The sequence below is a fragment of the Ammospiza caudacuta genome, chromosome 11 (genome assembly GCF_027887145.1).
Source record: "Ammospiza caudacuta isolate bAmmCau1 chromosome 11, bAmmCau1.pri, whole genome shotgun sequence".
In the NCBI taxonomy this organism is placed as follows: domain Eukaryota; kingdom Metazoa; phylum Chordata; class Aves; order Passeriformes; family Passerellidae; genus Ammospiza; species Ammospiza caudacuta.
In genome coordinates this window covers 14,222,713-14,244,053 of record NC_080603.1, presented here as the reverse complement: position 1 = coordinate 14,244,053, position 21,341 = coordinate 14,222,713, and positions in this window count along the sequence as shown.

The window sequence follows — 21,341 nt, the reverse complement described above, 5'->3', positions numbered from 1 at the left end:
TTTTGAGATTAGGTCAGAGAGGAAAGTTTTAGGGAAAAATAGCAAAAATGTAGCTACTTCATCTTGAATCAGCTGTAGGTGTGAAAAATTACTAGTTTCTCTAGGCAATATTTTAAGCAAATATTTTGGTAGATATGCAGAATTTGTAACCATTCTTTTTTTCTCTGTTGTATCAACAGTGGCAAGGTTCCAAATCTTTTTTTCTTTCCAGCACTTCTGCCACCCTCTCAGCTGGTACAGATCTCCTTTCTTGCCCCTTCACTTGTGCTTCCCAGAAAGAAAACTGCCAATGAGTTCACTGAATCCTTGCAAACCACGTTGTGATCCAATCATTTTTATTTCTAAAATGCTGAATCATGCAGGGAGCCTCCCATGCAGCATTTATTATTTGCAGCAAGGAAAATACCATCAAGTTGCACAGCTATCTGAGCTCTGAGGTTATTCAAAGCACAGCGGAAATAAAATTACTCTCTGCCACAAAACCCTTCAGTAACTGAGGCATGGAAAAAGGGAGAGGAAACTGAACAGATGGAAATGCAAGGGGTATTTAGGGCTGAGGTTATCACCTCAAGAGTAAAACAAAATGAATGTAGATAGATAAGGTCAAAATGCAGTTTGATATTTCTGTGCAGCTTAAAAGACAAAGGATTTATTTGAACTTTTTTCCTTCCAATTCTCCACAAAGTATTCTCTCCCAAATAACCAGATGGTATGGGTTTGGCAAGTGGAAGTGTGGGGATATCTATGAATGCCCTTCAAGGCGCTGTAACTTCCCTGCCACCAGCAGTGCCTCTACACAGCCTGCAGGGAACATTAATTTCTCTTAAAAACACACACATATCCTGCATATTAAATTCATAAACCTCATTTTAATTGCATTTTTACATGTAACTTTTCCCTACAGAGAAGGTAAAACCACTTAGTAGGTTGAGGAAGACTGGTAAAGGGTGAGGAAAGCCTGGAAAGGTTCTGCTTCTCCTCCCATTTGCATGTGCCCTGCCTGGATAAACAGAATATTTGTACCACACCACTTGAAGGGTCACAGAGCTCTCTGTGGTACCCCTGACACCCTCCCAGATAATGCCAGGAGCCAGGGATGCAGTAAAATGGAATAACAGGAGATTTCCTCCTTTCTCACATCAGTCAGTGCACTTCCCACCAGCTTGCTTTCTCTTAAAGTAAATACAACCCTGATTTTCTCTTCTCCCTGTGCAGAACATGTGTCCTTTAACTCAGGGAAGGAAATGAGAAGGTTATCTCTGAGCCTGTCATACTGCAGGCCAGCCTGTCTGACTTACAAGGTCAGACGATTCAAAAAGGGAGGTTTTGCTTCTCTTTTTTTTGAAAGGAAATGGAGTGATAAGTGCTCACTTGATTAAGGCAGTGGATAAGAACATCTATTGTAATTCTTTCCTCTCTTTTCATTTCTTCCTTTGGCTTCACAAGATAAGAATGGAGAACTTTTAGCCTGGCATTGATCCAAGCTTTGAAAGGACTTGCTGATTATGGATAATGTTCTTATTCAAATGAGCAGTCCCCTTGAAGCAAATACTAATGTTGCCTAATTGTAATGAACAGAATTTCATGTGATATTTTAAATGAATTTTTATCACATGAAAATATATTTATATATTCCACTCTTTAATCTGACTGGATTTTACCATTGACTTCTGCTAAAGAATAATCTACACCACATGAAGTCATCAAGTTAGATACAGTTAAATATCCTTCCCTTAGAAGTATGCTTCCATAAAGAAAATATAAACAGTCACAGTAAAGGACAAGAAAATTAGGAATTTAAAAATACATGTTAAATGTATTAATAGATCAATTAAAAATTTATACTTTAAACACAAATGTAGTTAAATTCTCCCTTTAAATGGTCTCCTTGACAACAAGAAGTCCCAGCACACCTAGCAGTTTATTATACACAAATAATTTCATCATCTTTATTTCCTTTCTTTAAAGCTTTTAAATTCCAAAATAAGCCTTCTGAGATGGAGAGACATCGGAAAAGTACAAGGCATTCACAGGGTTGATGAACAATGTATTTATGCAGAGATATGGGATTTGTGTATTTTTTATTCTTTCCCTAATAATTCATAAAAGGTGATTTCTTCTGGACACTCACCAAACCCTGAGCTGATGCTTTTCACCAGCACTACCTGTAACTATCCCAAGGGCTTGCTTTTGACCATAAGCATTCCCAGAGATCATAATTTTATATGTTGAGCTCAAGCAGTTTTCTTCCTCTGTGTTAATTCACATTTATCTGCATTGAATTTCACCATTTTAGTGCCCAGTCACCAGTCTTAGGAAATCTTTCTGTCATTATTCTTGACCATTCTACCTTAAATCTCCAATAACATTAAATAACACCACAGCACTGCCCATTCCAAGGTCACTGACAAAAATATTTGTTTTCAGAAAAATTTAGTCAAAAACTCTTTAAATGAGAAATGCAAGTTCACTTATAGAAATCTGAGTCTTTATACAGTTTAAAAAAAAGAAGGAATGATATTTCAAGGGGCAGCTGAGAATTTTTTTCCCTGGATACAATATTATTCATAGGTGAAAACCTTCAGCCTTTTGGAAAGCTTATTCAAAGCTTAAGAGTTCAGCTTTCTCAAAATGATGGAGCTTTTGATGAGTAAGATTCAACTGCTAACAGTTTATTGACAAAGCCATTGTTTATCCTAACCTAAGAAAATAATTCAATCACAAACCACAGTGAAATTATTTATTCAAAGCAGGAGCATATGAAAATTAGTCTCATTATACCTAGCTATGATTTAAAATCTTTTATTCAATGTATTTGATAGGAGCTTGAACCTTTGTCTCAGTTCAACAATTATAAAAAAATTTCCTGTACCAGTGAGATCCCATAATGAGCAGAATTAATTATTTGGAGTAGTTTTTAAAGTTATCTTTCATAGCTCTTAAAGTCGGGTAAGGATTCAGAGGCATCAGCCTGGAAACCACTTGAGTCCCTGAGTCAACGCCTGTGACTGTGGCCTGTCCTGGTCAGGGTGTGAGGGACAGCCAGGACAGCAAGAACCCAAATGTCCATCCCTCCACAGCATCCCAGGGCTCACACATGGCTGGAGTCCAAAATCCTTAATAGGAGAACAAAGTGAAGCAACCCCACTGGATATAAAGACATAAAAAGTATTTTTTGCCATGACAGGTCATACACCCTAAAGCTGAGTAAGGTTATGAATATAAAATATACTTGGTGTGAACTTCAAATCCTTTGCTAGGAGGTAAAAATGAGACAAAATGAAGCTGATGACATTTCAGTCAGACGAGATGGGAATGGGATAGCAGCTTTGAAAGCTGAGAGAGAACTCAAGGAATGCAGAAGAGTCAGCAGCCTGGTATAACACAGTGTTTCAAACACAGATTATTTTCAGAGCTGAATAAAAGATACAAAAGTAACTACAAGCCTTCCTTATCATTCATAGAAAACAATCCCTTCTTAGTCCATGAGGCTATGCAGATCTTTGCATTTCTTTTATTGAAATTCATGAAATTCAAGGGGCATTTGTAAGGATCTGGCAGGTTGCGTGCAGCAGTCTCAGCATACATTAGCTCTGGAGCACCTCAGCTCAGCAGCTCAGGGGGGACTGTGCTGGCCACCCCACCCAGATGTCCTGTGCCATCATCCCTCTCTCTTCCCAACAAATCTCTAGCTGCTGCAAAAGCCCCAACTAGTCACAACTTAGATGGATTCAAATGTTTTTTCAGCATTACTGCCAGGACGTAGAATTTCAACTAAAACCAGAGATTACCTGGTGGACATTTCTATTTATATAATCAGTCAAATCAGCTCTGCAGTAGTTACCAAGTAGCTCCTATTGCCCACTAAAATCACTTTGAAGGGATGACCCTCAAATGAATATTTACATCTTCCACACTAGATGTCCAGAACTGGATGTAAAACAAGAAATTTCTACAAATAATGTCCACATGTCAGGTTTTGCTGCTCTCAATTTTACTGCTCTTCTTTCTTCCCAGAGAACATGCATCAATTCACACAAATACTGCAAGAAATTTATCTAGAACTTAGAACATAATCGAGCACTAAGAATATTTTTGCCTGTTACTGACCTCGTAAACTGTATCTACAACTGATGATCAGCATGCCTCTCTACTTGCAAACTCTCACAAAATAGGTACTTCAGCTGCTTTCTTTTTCTTTTTGAGAAATTCCTCATAATAATTTGCCACATCTGACCTTCTGTCACAAAAGTGCACATCTGACCTTCTGTCATATATAGCACAGAAACTAAAGTGATCTCCATAAAGCACAAGCAGAAATCAAAGAATCCAACAAAATAAATGCAAAATAAATTCAACAAACTCCATTTCCCAGCCTGGTTTCTTTCAGACATGTGTTCTATGGTTAAATGCTTTGGCTCTGACTGAGGGCTGTCCTCCAGTGGGGCATTTTAAGAAACGTTCTCTTCCTTTCTGGTCTCTGGTAAGAATTGATGTAGACATTCATCCATTCCCCCAGGGAAGGCACTGCCAGGGCCTCTCTCCTCTCACTGATCAGCTGCTCAGATGCTGCTGAGATTAACTCAGGACACTGAGGGAACTTCCTTCTGTTAAAGCCATCTGTAAATAGGCAACAGTTTCAAGAACTGCAGACACATACATGGAAAATCCTCCAGAGAAATGAAAACATTGGTGAGCAATCTAAACTAGTGCTGCATCTTTTACTTACAGATTATATTGCAGTTGATGTCAGTGGTTGCAAAGACTATATTTTGAGTCTTAGCTCTCTTGAAATACCTTTCTTTGGTACCTAAACAAGTCATCCAGAACAAACAGAATTCCCTTTCTCAGACAGCCCAGAGCAGGTCCTTAATACATCTGTGGCTACACACAAATATGTGCAAAAGTATTTTCATTTAAATGCAGAATGATTTATTAAGTACTTCCATTTTTAAATCCTGTTGGAATTCAGTCTCTAAACTTTCCATGACTTCTTTCCAGTAAGTTCCCAATCTCTGCATTTACTGGTAAAGGCAACATTCAATCATGCTGATATTGCACTTTGCATCAGACAGATGTATTACCTGTGCATGCATATGAAAATATTAATGTGAAGAGTATTATTAAAGTTCACAGAAAAGAGTTTATATCTTTTTGCAGTACTGCATACTAAATACTCTTATAGTGCACCACACATATAAAATCAATCATAGCATTTATAAAGGTCTAAGAAAAGTAGAATGAAGCAATTTGAGCTGTAGAAACTGTAGAAGATTTTTCTTTTACGCTCTACACAAGGATCAAACCTTTGAAAGAAGCATCAGCATTTAGGTTACATGACATTACAAGGATATCATAAACTGGTTTTTGTTTGTTTTTGTTTTTCTAATGTGGGCAGTAAAGCTGAAGTAAACGGAAAGGGATTTTTCTCCTAATTTTCCTTTCTGTCTTGCCTTGAGTGCAGCAATAGCAACTACATTGATGTGCAATGATACACTTGACATCCTCACATTAATAATTGGTGACTCTGCTCATTTTCCCCAGGGCCTGCTGGGTAAATCCCCTGAGGTCAAGTTATTTTTATGGAGCTCTCAGTAGGAGGGAGGGCTCTCCACACCCTCTTTCAGATTCACAGTGTGCTGGCACATCACAGCTGCTCTCCCAGAGATGGGACTATAATCAGCCATGCAGGATCTCCTGCAAAAATCAGAAAGATGCTTTAGCTCTCCCCAGAAGCCCAAGCAAGAGGTACCCACTGCATGGATCTGAACCTCCACCCGTCTTTCCTTCAGCCAAGGGAATTCAGAAAACGTCCAAGTCTAACCTGAATCTGCTCAAAAAACAAAACTACCAACCAACAAACCATTGGCAGCTGTGATTTCTTTAATTTGAAAATAAACCAAGTAAAAAAAATTCCCTGAATACCTCACCAACAGGACAAAGGGGGAAAAGCTATAGAGCCAGGACTAGCTCGAATGTTTCTTCAGCTAAGTCTCAAAGACTCCTTCTTATTTGTTATCTGTTCTACTTTTATATTTTAGCTTTTCGGTTTTTTTCAACTGGTGTACAACTGGGCTAAGAGTCCACATCTAAATGAGAGAAGCACCAGATGTAGAAGTTACTGCATCAAGGTGTCAGCAATGTTTCTCTGTCGTGTCCTGTGGTCATGGGAGCTTTAATAGATCAGATGGTGGCTGTGAAGCATCTAACACATACCCATCCCTCTAAGAAACAAAAGGGAGAGAAAATAGAAAACATGCATGTGTTCCCATTTCTTCCCAAAGAAATTAACAACCAATAAGGCAAATAAAAGCAAGAGTGATTATCCAAAGTTTAGTATCATTTTTGTTGTAACTGAAACCGTTTCAGTAACACTGGCCCTGTTGAGTGGTTGGCTTTTTTTTTCCCTGTAAAGATTTACAACTGTTTAATAAATAAAAATTTTGAAAAATGCAGATTTACAGAACTCCTCAGTATCAGTGGATGCTGATATTTGTTCTACAACTTTTGGCAGTTTTTAATTATTCCTAAGTTGTCATTTTCAAAGGAAACTACAACTTAGAGAATTTATTATTTTCACTCAAAACTTTATCTCTTGACACAGACATTTCTTTTTCCCTCTGTCCTACATCACTTTGTCCCCTCCTCCTTCAGAGGGTCTTTGTATTTTAGAGGATATCTGAAAGTTCTTTGGCTATTCTGTTTACAGTGTTATTTTGCAGAGCTCTGATTGCTAATGTATTTAGCATTCTGAGTCTAGAATTTGAGCCTTCTGACAAATTATTAATCATGGATATGAGAAGCTCAGAAATAAGGAACAAAAAGCTTACTGTGGCCATAGGCTTGTTAATCTCTCTTATTCAGCAGCTATGTGTGTTGACAGGAATACTAACATAAATCATGTAAAGGGAAAATTTCTACATGGGAACTCCTTTTCCTGAGTGACATGTAGATTAACAGAACCCCTCCTGCTGCTCTGAGCTGTGCATCAACTCCCCTTCAGCCCATTTTGTTGGAACAACAAATCAACGTCAACTTTCTTTACCCACTGATCTGGCTTCCTCTAATCTGTTTATTGGAAAAGAAATAAGAAACTAAATACTTTACATCATATTATTTAGAAGGAAAAGAATAAATTTGATAAATTTAATATACTTTAAAAAAACCTCCAAACCCACAAGCCTAAGATCCCATAAAGTTATGTAGTGAAACCCTGGTTTTCTTATTCTCTCCCTTGATACTGAACAAAGAGAATATAAAATTTCTTTAACTTTCCAGTCACTGTGCTGAGCATTTCAAACCTTAGGAAAATTTTACTTACTGGCAAAGAAAATAAATGTAAAGAAAGCTGTTCCTAAACCGCAATTATTTAATCTTACATAACTCTCTGGCAAAAGAAAAAGAGAAGAGGAAAAAAGGAAAATATGTTAAAATGAAAAGACCTTCCAGAAACTTGAAAGATCTATAGGCAATTGATGTTCAATGAGAGTTTCCCAAACTGACTGTTCCATATCACCTTAAGAGCATTTTCTCCTGCCTGTATTTCCATCAATTGCTCATGAACATGGCAATGAAGAGGATTCTAAGCCTTATCCAAATTTCCAGTTCAGCACATTGACTGCTTCTCCTCAGAGCCTGAGCATTCCATCAAAGAGGAAAATCAAATCACTTGGATGCTATTAGTTCTCTCTAAATCGACTTGGCTCTTTCTTACAGCCTTATTAGACTCATAAGTATCTGGTCATTGCTAACCTTTTTGCAAAGACAGAAAGGGGCTTAGAGTTCCTCCTCCCTTGCATTTACACCCTGAATAATTGAGACCCTGCCTAATTTCACTCTTCTCTTTTTCACCTAATGTATTTGTAGATCCTATTCCTTTCCTTACTCCTAGTAAATATCAATGCACTCAGCATTTTATCTTGACTGATTTTTTAACCCAGAGGGTTTTGATAGCCTTTGAAAGCTTTTTTTTCCATTTGTGTATGTCTCCTTTGTACTAAAGATCCCAACACAACACAGCCAAATTATCTTTCCTTGCCTTCTACATTCCTCTGCTTTTAGACTGTTGGTTCTTTTGCCACTATGTCCTGAGGTTTCAGATTTACTTATCCAGACACTTTTGTACCATCAGTGATTGTTGTTTTGTTAATTTTTCTAATGAAGCCCTCCTGCAGCCCTGTCTGTGCACTCAGCAGCAGCAGTTTGAGCTGGGAGAGCTGCAGAGCCCACCAGACATTGTGAACAAGCCTCAGACAGCTGTGCTTCAAATCCCTCTGTAATGATGATTTCACCTGGGAAGCAATGCAATTCGTGACATTTTCAGTTCTCACTAAAAGCACAGGCACGTTATGATACTACCAGGAAATGAAAATTTGGATTTAAGTGTGATTCCTACTAAAAGCATATTACAGGCCCCGCTAATCACTAAGTCAGGGCCCTACTGGTGCTTTGCTTTCAAACTCCAGGCTAATTAACTGTCTCTGCCAGCTGCAGGTTTTGAACAAGGTAAAAATAATATGTATTTTCTATTAATTTGAGTAATTTGCATTGCTATTGTTCAATAACTGCAAATCATCCAGACCCCTGAAGCCAGACAAGTAGTTGGCTACAAACAGCAATGATCCCTGCTAATTCCTGTCTTTTCTTCTTTATTACTAATACAAAACCCACTGGGATGGATGACCATTATCACCAGACACATATAGGCAGTTGCTTTTATAGTCAGGATTTCACATGACTAGAGGTAATAAAACAAAGATGATTCAGGAACATATGTTAGCTGTTATTTTAATGCAAACATTGTGAAAATGTGAAACATATTTGGTGTTCATACACTGACAACAGCAGAGTCTCAGATGTAAAAAGATATGAAGCAATTTAGTCTATTGAAGATGCTCTGCTGCATAGGGCTGCTCAGATGGGACTCAGCAGAGATGGTTTCTGTTATGCCAGTGATTTACTCTGTAACCTGCTGTTGTATTATTTCTTTCCACTCACTGGCTTTGATTAAGGGAAAAGAATTACTTCTGCCTGTGAATTTGTGCAGCACAGGATCTTTCATTCAAAATAAGGGCCTGATCCTAGAGAACACAAAACAATAAAAAACCCATCAAAAACATCTCCTCAACCATACAAAAACATCCATTCTATACAGCCATACAGCATTATTGGTTGTTAGCTGATAAACTCATGGTAGGTGCTGTGTCTACAATGCACAATAAATGGGAGAAATCCAGTTATGTCCATAGCAATGCTTCAGCACTGCTAGAAATATATTCCTTAGCTAAAGCAGCAGCCTTTATCTGTGCTGTGTTGAAAAGCAACAATTACAATCACTTAATTGACCTGATCCAAGGCAGTTCTGGACCAAACATATACAAGATATCATCACCCAATCTATTAGGGCAATATTGACATTTGCAGGAATTGCTTTCTGAAGATAAAGATGAAACAAATTTGGGATTGATTTTAAGTATTCAAAAGGGTTTTATTCACTGGTTTTACAGAGTAGCAACTGTCATTTCTGAAAGCCATATGGATTTAAATTGATTTGAAATAGAGTTCTTATTTAATTATCTGGCAAAATTGCAGTTTATGAAACTTACTGATTACTGTGAGAGGCTCTCTGTGGCAAAAGCTTAGAGCAAAGAGAGCAGGAAGTGAGCAGATGAGAGGAGGATTGTTAATAGGCTGAGGAAGAATGAAGACATACAAGGCTAAATCACCAAGGAGTGTGTTTTGAAGTTCTTGTGCATTTCCAGATTGGCTAAGGATTAAGAGCTTTATGCAAAAAAAGAGATTGAATAATTTCTAGGAAAATGAAATAATTTAGACTTCAAAGTGAAGCAGCAAACTTAAAACCATAAAGCTGTGGAAGAAATGATGCTCTTAAAGAGCAAAAATATCACAGCACTTTTAGAACATGCAGAAGTCTAAACTTGTATGCTCTCCTCTGCCCAGGGGGATACAAAAATACCTTCTTCAGTCTGCATCTTTCAGAGGCACTGCTGCAGTGTGCTCTGGTCCTGGCACCCTTTCTCCTGACTTATTTTCACACAAGGGCATCAGCAGCACTGGGATAGGTGAGAAAGTCACTCATGCCAGCACATTCAAGGAAGATTTCATGTAAGGATGTGTGGAAGGGAGGAGGAGGGAAAGGCAGCACTGAGTGTTTATGGATTTCCTTCCCAGGTTAATGGTTGGTCTCATCAATATTCTCAGTGATGATACTGTACTGAATTCTGCAAATCTGCTCTGAAAGACATCCTAAATTTTGAACCTCTCAGTGTTTTAAATGACACAAAACATGGGTGGGCTTTTTTCTGGATCAGACAAATCAGACTCAGTCACAAGATGTTCAGCTTTGTCACAACTGAGGTAGCTTGGGACATACCAAAAATTGAATTCTAGGACTCCACAGACTGTCTTATGCCAAAAGAGAGTCAGGTTAACTCTGGGGTAATGCAGCAAGCTGGTGGGATTTGCAGAATCACAGTTCTGAAGTTGCTGGCTAAATTTCAGCCATCTTCAGGTGATGCAGAAACACTTGAAATCAGTTGTAAATGCAGGGACTGAGAGCTGAGCTCTAGAGCATTTGTGGCACCACAGTTTCTAAAATCACACCCATACCCACAGGGTCTGGATGCCTTAGTGAAAAACATAAAGTTGCTCACAAGTGTATAAGAGAGAGCAGACATTTGTATCAGGTACATCAAAATTCTGATATGTTGCTGACCAGCCTCCAGATGGTCAAATCCTACAGCATTTTGGGGGTCTGAAGGAATTTTACTGAGCCAGCACCTGCAGCATTTGGTTCTGAAGAATTAAATACATTTCTGGCTATGGAACAAAACTCTACTAAACTTTAAAGATGTACTTGGCCACCTCAAAATGTAAACTCAGAGGTCTGAGAAGTATGAAATTTGCTCTGGCAATATTTAATTCTACAGAAACTCCTCCACAAACCATGTGTCTGTGGTTGTTTTTGCTTGAGGCTACGTTGCCTCCTTCCAGTTTGAGGAGATAAGAAATAATTGTCATTTTTCAGCCATCACTGGAAGCAGTCCCTAATACATAAGGCCATGTTATAGCTCCTAGTATTCAGACTGATGCTTTTTCCTGGAAAAAATAATGAATCCAGCTGTGTCTCCCTTCAGCTATTCCTCATTATAAATGAGGGAATAGGAAAGATGCTGCTGCTTGCTGTTTGAAGGGATAAGACATTGGGTTTAACAGCACTATATAGGACAAACTTTAATATCCTTTTATTTCTCTGTTTATTTCCAGAAGGAGGGGGAGAAATTGGGCTGAAAATGGCTTTCTAGATCAGTGTGGTAAGCTTAACAGATTCTGTGAGCTTCATAGCAAAAACTTTTACAAACATTATTTTCTAAAATATGAGATACATGAATTGGGGGAGCAAAGCACTGGCGGTGTTTTTTGGTTAGGCAAACTGAGAAACTTATTCAAAAAAATCAAGCTTCCTTCTGAGGTAAAGCTAATAAGAAAATTAGGGATGTAATTTTGCCAAACTTCAAGCTACCATGAGCAAGATAAAACATGTTCTTTAACATTTTTGTACAAATTCAGAAAAAAACCACAGCAAACCAAACCTCAGGTTAAAACAATTAAAATTTTGGCAAGGTTTCTCTTTGTTCACACAGTATTGCTTCAAGGACAGTTCAACAGAAATGCTGTTTTGGTTGAATTTGCACTAAAATTCTGCTCTCTCACCTTCCCATGATTTGCAGTGAGCTAAATTACAAAGGAGACAACTTCAATGTAATTAAAACTCTGCTCCACTCTGAAGAAACATTCATTGCAGAAAGTGAGGTAAACAAACTCAAGTTCTCAGATTTTTAACAAAGCCAAATAAGTTTAATATTTTCCAGAGTTGTTCTGCAAGGGTCAAATAAAATTATTTTTTGACCATCTCAAGTTCATCTGTCACTGGTAAAACAAAATGGGCTTTTGCATATCATTCTCTTGCAACCACTCATAAATAAAGGGTACAGCTCCATAAATCTGCATCTCTTATATGCCCTCTGCAGTTTTATGCCCAAATTAAAAAGTCAGAATCTATTTCATATTGTCAAATGGATCTTTAGCAAGTGGGATTTGTTTTCATATTGTTGTACCTGGTAAGCCTAGTGAATACATGAGATTTTTCACTAAATTAAATGAAAAGATTATTGCTTTTGCCCTAAGCAGACATTACAGAACATGCCCAGGAAGATAAATGCAGAACACAAAACATAGCAGAAGATTGAGTACTTCTCAAAACCAAATTGAAGGCAGTAGGCAGCAAATTGGATTTTCTTTTACAATAACATGCAGTTCACATTCGACTACTGTAATGAATATTATAATGTGTGCTTTCCAATATAATGTCTAGTGATGCATTTCTGGAACTATTTCTCTAAGCCTAAGGATATTCCTGTTACATCATGGCTCAGTACATGGTAATGATAAGTTTGTTCAGTTCGCTGCATAGCCTTAAGGATATCTTCTTCTGAAGAAAGGAAAATATTAATCTCTAGATTTCTCTTTCAGTTAAAATGGTTCAAAACTATGAAACTCAGCAGATTTACAATGTCCTCACACTATCCAGCTCCCAAATTTCTATGGTTGCTTTGAGAACCAGCACAAACACCATAAACAAGCATCAAACCCTTCCCAAAGCTTAGAAAAAATACTGAATTGTGTGGCTGCAAACCCAGCTTGGAAATTATGAGCCCAAACCATCTTGATTCTTCTACTTTTATGAAACATCTAGATGATGGGTTATTAGCATGCTCATGACCCAGTGTTTTCTGGTGCAAACATCAGTGGCTCTGTGCTGAGAATGCAGTCCCAGGTGAGCAGGTGACTCTAAGTGACACTGCCAGGAAGGTCACTCTGTGACCCAGAGCTGAGCCCCATCCTATGTGAGACAATAATTTTAACATTTACAAGAGAATCTTTTTTGTTGTGTTTGCAGATGATGGAAAGGGGCCAGTGTGTGCAGCATACAGAGTGTAAAGAAATGGAAACAGGGAAATAAAGATTTTTTTATACTGGATATTAAACTTTACTATATATTTCAAAAGAGAGGAGAATAGTCAAAAAAAGCAATAATGTGAAATGAGACAGGATCATGTGGGTGAGAAGGGATGCTTGGTTGTCATAACAAAGCAATACCTTCCTGCACAATTCAGATCTTCAGGGAACATTTCTTGCTGAATTTAGCTTAAAAACAAGGCAATCAGAAAATACTGATATGCTGAGCCTCAGAGTGATAAAAAATGTACGTGGATGCCAGCCTTGGGGATTACTGTATGTGTTCTATCAGATAACAGCTGAAAACAAGTTGTATATCGTGCTGTCTAAATGGTATTTAAAATAAAGGAGCCAAGGAGCTCTGCTGTTTCCATGCAGTCAGGAAGAGTGATGGCAGTGCCTGATGGTTCAAGGGCACCAGAAAGTGCTTCTTTAACAGAAGCAAGCTAATGCAGTGAAACAAAAGATAATCACTCTCAGGGCTCTAGTCAGAGGAAATTTAAAACTTGATTGGAAAAGTTATAAATAACCTGCATTTTTTAAACTCTTATCAGGGAAGAATGGAATTGATATTTAAGTATATAATAATTTCTAGTAATTATGAAAGAAAAAGAAGAGTAACTTGCCTCATTTTAATCTGTTTCTTTTTTCCCAAAGAAGATTCTACATTTCTTCAACAGAAGGAGGCTTGAGGGAGGTGTGGTGGCCCAAACCCACATCCAAACTCAGATTTTTTGTAAAACTTGAAATACATAAAAAATGCTTGTAGCACTGTCAAAATAAGCTTAATGTTTCTGTCTTGGAGAAATTTCTGAAGTTATTAATATTCTGTGTAATAACCAATGTTTGCTCACCATTCCACATCTTTCTTGACAATAACTTTTATTGATTCCTGTGGATTATTCAGGTCTCACGTTTAGATTGCCAGAAATCTGTTGCCTAGGACTTTACAGTTTCCATGAGGTCAAATTCAGACCAGTTTCTTTTCTAATTAAAAGTGATTAGTTACTGCAGACATTATTCCTAGTACTAATCCTTCTTTGGAGTTAATCTGATACTGCGTCATTACTTATTTATTAGCTATTGATCACAGGATTTATGAAGTACAGGAACTCAACCAAAATAATATTTCTTTTCAAAAAATCTAGTTTAGCATGAAGATTACAGATAGATGAAATTCCTGGGATACACATTTAGTGCTCTTGCTTTTTTCCATGTAGATGATCCATTGATTGAATTGAGAAATCCATTATCAAACCCAAAAAAGCAGCTATCATCAGCTGTGTTTCTGAGAACACAGTGAGTAATGGCAATGCACCTTCCAAAACTGAAGAAAGAATAGAAAAAAACCCCACAACTTGAAAATGCCAAATCCATGCAAACTTGGAATGTGTCATCGTGATGAAATCATCTTCCCTTAAAGTCAGAGTTGATTTGGTATAAAAGAGAGCACCTGGTCAGGGGCCAAATGAACCCAGAGACAACGAGAGGCAGCACTGGGACACTGCTGCTGATTTTCAAGGCTATGCTGGAATTTCAAAGGAGGATGGCAAAAATGGAAGCACAACTCACCAAAAAAATTATGATTGGAAAGCAATTTTCTATATTCATACTAGAATATAGTATGAATATTCTTTTTCAAGTCATGACTGGGGAAAAATGGAAGATTTTCACAGGTAACAGTAGTTTGTATGCAATAAACTCCAGGTTATTTAATCCATTATTTTTACTTATGCGCTTACAAATTGTATTTAGTATGGATGTTCTCTTACTGTTGCTACTGTGTTACAGAGAATTCCAGACAACTCGAATGTCATTAGCAGATTAAAGAATAATTTAAAATATGGAAATGTTTAGCATAGGAAAAATAAATTATTTTAAAACTTTGAAAACTTAAACATCTTCAGAACATCAAAAACTGAATCAGAGACATCCTTTTCACAAGAGTTCGTGATTTTAGGAGAAACTTGGAGTCAAAAAGCCTCCTAAGTTAAAATCTTAGTGTTTAAGAAAAATAAATATACATATGTTAATATAGATATGTAAAATAGAAAACATCAGTGTAAATCAGCACAAATGTGTTAACTCATTAGCTGTTATAATTTGATGGCATGGACTTGTACAAGTGAAGTGCTTTTCTATTCCCATCCCCAACGTGGTGATGCCTTTTGCAGTGAGCAAAGAGCAAGATTTTCCTAATGAACTTTTGAACCTTTTAAAATGAAATTTGTGCTACAGAGCAACAGTTAACCAGCAAAGAAGATGTTTGGGTTTTGATCAAGCAAATAAACTTGGTCAGCATTAAGAAATCACAAATCAAACCAGATCAGGATGCTGGAAATAAACCCATCCTTTAAATCCAGTAGGAATGTAGCATATTTCCCTGGCAAGATAATATTGGTGTAAAAAATAATCAAATTCTGAACAACATATATTTGTTCTAAGACATAAATGAATGCCTTATTTTGTAAAAATTGTGTCAATAAGAATAAGAAGAAAAATGGAAAAAGATAGAATACTAATATACAACAGAAAGAGCTAAACCCTTTAATTTCTTGTTAGACATAACAGATGCCTGAAGCTTGCGCTGTTGTGTTTAAGCAAAGCTGATTTCCTTGTCTGTAACTCAATATTAAGCTGCAGATTAGTTTTGCAGTTTATTGTACATAATAAGCTTCTGAATTTAACCACATCAATTTGGAAGAGATGCAGGGAATATTACTTTTTAGCACTCAGGAGTTCCAAATTCCTCCCAAGCCAATGGTGATGAATGCCAGCACGCTCCTGCCTTAGGAGGAAACCAAACTCAGACTTTGCTGATGAACTTGTGAACTGTCCAGGATATTTGGAGGCTACTTACAGAGAATCTGTGCTTGACCTTGAGCAGATAAACCTCAGAGAGATACCACAGTGAGCAACAGAAACTTCAGCACCTGAGAATTCTGTCTTTTGCAAAAGTTGTGGGACCAAAATTACACACTGAGGCGTGGGAAAAGGGGCATGGAAGCAGACAATTACATTGACATAGAAACAGCAAAGTATTTCAGGCAAAATTTCATAGCATTCAGGGAATTGTGATTGTTTACACTAAGATGAATGAGGGATGAATAAGTAGGGCTATGAACAATTACAGTTTCACAGACTTATTTCCACGTGCCTCCTCTCTGATGGTATCATAGGAAATCCCTTTAGACTAACACTGGAACAAGGAAACATTGCATGTACCCAGAGCACAGCTTTTCCATTCCTGCCTCCAAGGTCAGCCTCTCCATGTGCTGGGGATTCCAGGGCTGCTTTTTCCCCGTGTCCCTGTGGTCCCTGAGCCATCCCCTTCCCCAGCCCTGTGGGAAGAGCTGACCTCTGCTCTGCCTCAGGGAGAGCAGTGATTGAACCAGCCTTTTCCAGAAGCTGCTGGTAGCAATCCCAGCCTGGCAGAGCTCAGAGCTTCTGTTGGAAACCAGCTCTTTGATGTGCTAAAGCTCTATGGGGTATGACAAGAGACTTGATAAGCTTTTACATATTTTTAAAATGTGCAGTAAGAGAACTAAGAAGACACAACAAGGCACTCAGGTCTTGCTCAGCCCTCCCACCACGACCACTGAGAAGCTTTGTCTCTTTTAGAGCCAATAATGTCAGCAGATCTGCCTGAGGAGGTGCTTTTTCCCCTGCAGCCTTCATCTGCCACTGCAGTAGGCCTAATCAATAACCCTGCAAGAGGGAGAGAGATTTTTATGTGTTCAAAGGACTTTGCTCAGAACTCCTCTTTTTTTTTGTACCAGCATCCCAGCTGAAAGTACCAGTACATCCCTATTTTGCTCATCATAGTTTTGTAAGTTACAGTAGCCTGAGGCAGTTCTTCCCTCCTCCCTCCTCCTCAAATGGAATGAATTCAGCCACAGGGCTTTGCAGCATCTGATCAATATTTACTTAGCAAGACAATTTTAAGAAGAACAAAAATTCTTTTTCATCCTCTGGCCTTCTTTCTTTAAACTTGCCAAAATATCTGTCTTGGTCTGAAGCAAGATGTAAAGATTTTAATGAGGAAAGGGAAGTAATGGAATTGGAATTGATTCATTTTGAAATGTTCACAGTTATTCAGACTACAGCTCACATGGAATAGGGTTCATATCCAAAATAAAGGTTTTCCTTACCAAGCTGTAAAACCACTCACAAAGTGTTGAAAATTTATCTCCTGGAATATATATTTAAATTCAAGTGCTTTTTTACAAATTGCTTGTGGCAAAAAAATGTATGGCAAACAGCTGCAATGAGTTATTAAATTTTATTTTCTTATTATTGTATTAGATATCCTGTATGCACACATTTAGTCCTTCAAATACATTTCTTCTAGATAACACCAGTTAGAATAGTACAGGCAATCTGTGTGAGGTTTATTCAAACTGAAACGAAGACTAAAGTCACAACATAACAAATAATTTTCATTTCTAGAACTATGTAATTAAAAAGAAGACTTCATTTCAGTCGCCATCCATATTTTTTCCCCTTCTCGCCCAGCTAAAACTGAGGATGCAATATAATTGGAAACATTATTAAATAACTGCTTGAAAATAGAGTTTTTGAAAAGCTTTTAGTCAGGAATTTTCTGAAACCACAACTGCAAGAGATAAACTAGGAAAGCACTACAATACAGGACATCATTATCTGATTTTCAATCAGTGGTTAAAAAACGTAGAAGCCTCTACACTAATTTCCTTCATATACATAAACCCTGAGTCAGTGTTAAAAATGCTAGAAAATGTATAGGCACATAAAAGTACATTTCTAAGCACTCCTGTACCTAGATACACTTACATCTTTTAAAACTGCAGTGTACTCCTTCCATGCAAGAGAGAGACAGAAGTGAAGGTGTCACTTTGGAGTATTCAGTCCCTGTAGTACATGCTCAGTCATAAATCATTTCACCACTGAAGTGGCATTTAATCATGTTTTAAATGTCTGTGGTTAAATTGACTCTGTTAGTATATGAGAATACAACAGTTGTCTTGCAGAAATATGGCTATGAGTTCTCCATGCCCAGTTGGTGCTGCTGCTATGTATTGTTAGTCTATTTCTTCCTGTACAAGAAATTTTAAAAATTATTTCTTTGCACTTGAGAGTTTCAATTTGAAATTTCTTTTGTTCTATCCTCCCTCCTTCTGCCTTCTTCACTGACCTGACACACTGAACCAGACAAAAGCGCTGTTGATTCACTCTTGTTAAGAAATTACCCACTCCTCTCAGATTCCCACAACAGAATGACAGCAAAACAGAAGAACAAAGCAATGGAAAGGAGATTAAAGGTAGAACTGGTCCTCTCCATCTGTCATTGACAAAAACAAGGAAAGAAGGCCATAGTCCCCAGCTTGGGCAAACCCAGGATGCAAATAAGAACATCCAAGATCTGTTTTAGCAGAGCCAGATTAAATTGTAGCTTCAATTAAATTGTATTTTCCAGATTGTGGATTTATCAGGCAACTAATTACAAGGTGTTACATTTTTATAATTCACTAAATTAAAAAACTCTAAACTCAAAATATGGGGAATCTGATCTTTGGAGTTTAAGCAGTTTTTGACACCAAGGGTAAACTCTAGTTAAGAGTATATAGCTTTACCACACTGATGTATGAACTACATAAAACAGTCACAAGAATATTTACAACACTGTCCAATGTGTCTGGCAAAACCAAAATTCTTTTTTAGATTTTATTTTTTTTAGAGAGCCACTATTAAGCTAAGAAAGAAGAAATTCGTTTACTAACAGCAGGATTTTCTGTTAAATTCAACAACCTGGGTAACACAATATAAATTTTGCAGTTATAGAAAATTCACAGAAAAATCCTCCCCAATGTTAGTCACTGTTCAATAGTTATTAATTAATTTTTTTACTAATGTGAACATGTTTTGCATTGTTTCCAAGCTCTAACACTCGAGTGGTATGTTGATGAGAACTTTACACAATAAATCTGAATGGTTACTACCCAAGTAGGATAAAGTGTGTATTGTATGACTGGGTTAACATTGGACAGGTAAATACTAAGATTTTCTTAAGTCTGCCATCTGGAAGTGGCATTCAGAGTACCTTTGCACATCAAGTGCTGTCAGTGCAAGAGTGAGAATTCATTAGTAGGCAGGTTAAACCTCACTTTATTGCTGAATTTTATTATCATGAGTCAGAGTAACCCTCATTCCCTAGAGACAAATTCACTCTCCTGAGATTCCCAGGAATACTTTGCCTCCAAACTGCATTTTAACAAGGGGACAGAAGCCTGAGAAAGGCAAATTATCTGAGAATCAGTTCCATTTCTTACACCTGAGCAGATCCTCCTGGCAGTTCAGTTCCCAGTCCCAAGAAAACAACTTGAAGCTAAGCCAAAGCTGCAGGTAGCTATTGCTGTTTCCCTGCACAGCACCTGCTGCCCAGCACAGGGGAATTGGTTTGCTTTGTATTTGATTACAACGAACTTGACTTTGCTTCATTATTAAAGTGTGTTTGGGGGAAAAGTAATTTCATGTGGGTTTGGTAAACACTTGTCCCCCCTTATGGGACTGGGAAAGTTTATAGCACACAATTCTCTGTCAAACACTCTGGGAAAGATGTTTCTGTGCCTGCTAGACTTGCTTGGAGACTGATTGTACAAGCTGGCAGGCTCGCTGGGAGACTTGGGGCTTAGATTTGCCAGGCAATAAGGAAAGCTGATTTTATAAACAAGAAACAGGGAGCAGAGGCCAAAGACAGAGACCTCAGAAACTCATGACATTTGTACCTTCCTACAGGGACAGTTTCCAGTGCATATATACCTTTGTAGGGTTTAGTTACAATATTATTACTACTACTGAGGCTTATTTTTAAAAAGGCTGGAAAAACCACTCTGTTTTGATGTTAAAGGGATGTAAAATTCTATCAGCACAAGTCCCAAATGCTTCATTTTCTAGAGCATCTCTTGATAGTTATTCTGGGTCAGCAGATGATTTTTGCCACCCCAGTGAAATGAGCCATAAACCACTGAAAGCTGTGTTTGCATAAATTCCACAGGGGCTTCTCCAAGCTGAAGCTTGCCAATGTTTTGTGAGTGGAACATGCTCAACATGACAACACAGCAGCAAGCAGAATAAATCCTGTGCTTGACCTGTAAAAGATGAGGCCAAATTCCAGATGTACTGATATCTGTCAATTCTGACAGGTGAAACATTTAATCTGGAGCTTAAATACAGTTTTTTGTATATATCTGATAAATGGTGGTATTTGGTATTATTTTTTTTTCTTTTTTCTTCCCAATAATCTCGTTAATTTTAATTTTTGGTGTATTATGAGCGGGTGTACATACTGACTTTGTATTATCTTTTAAAGAGGCCTCACATTTATATTTTCTTCCAGCAGGAAGAAATTTGATATTTCTGGTTATTTTCTGATATTAAAAGATCTTTGATATTTTCCTGAATTAGGCATCCAAGGAATATCTGTAGTGACAGAATTTTTTCTGGTTAGATGTCATATGCTGAAAATTATTCCCAGTATTAGAAATAGCTAATAGCTCAGAAACAAGGTGACAAGTCAAATTACTATTTTAGCAAACAAGTATGAACTCTTGCAGCATTATCTGACTGAAAGATAAGTAAATAATTAGTTTCAGTTCTGAGAGGGAGACTTCTCCCCCACAGAACTTATCTGTACTGTTATCTCCCACCATAATAGCTTAGCAAAAGAACTGTTTGCACAAGTGATAATCTAAATGCAGACATTGTCTCAGACCAATTTAGCTGGAGATGGAAGGGTTTCTAAACAAAATCGAATAGCAATAATCTCATATTCTGGCTTTCACTGTGTTCTAGGCAATTTTTTTCCCTTCCGGATTTGTTACTGGTTGGAAAGTTATGACATTGGCATCTGGGGAAGGTGTACAGCTACCAGGGTCATTGTTCAAGAGTTGCTTTATTAGGATATGCTTACAATCTGACAGCATTTAGTGCAAAATGAAAGTTTTACTTATGCAATCCTGGTGTAAAACAGGGTTAAGATGCCCCTGTAGAGCTGATGTAATTCATGCCTTTGTGCCAGGGCAGGATCAGCAGGGGTGTTTACACTGAGACAGAAATCTCTGCAGCTCAGCTGCTGCTGTTTGCCCTTGGGTGTGCAGGCAGGCACTCAGTGCTGCCCTGCAAGGGACACAGCCCCAGCCAGCACCTTCCCCTTCCTCAGTGGAGAAACCCAGCAGCAGCTCAGACCTGCCCTTCTCAGGATGTGCTCACTCAGCACCTCAGTCACACACACACCAAACTTTATGAATTCCTGCTCAGACCCACTA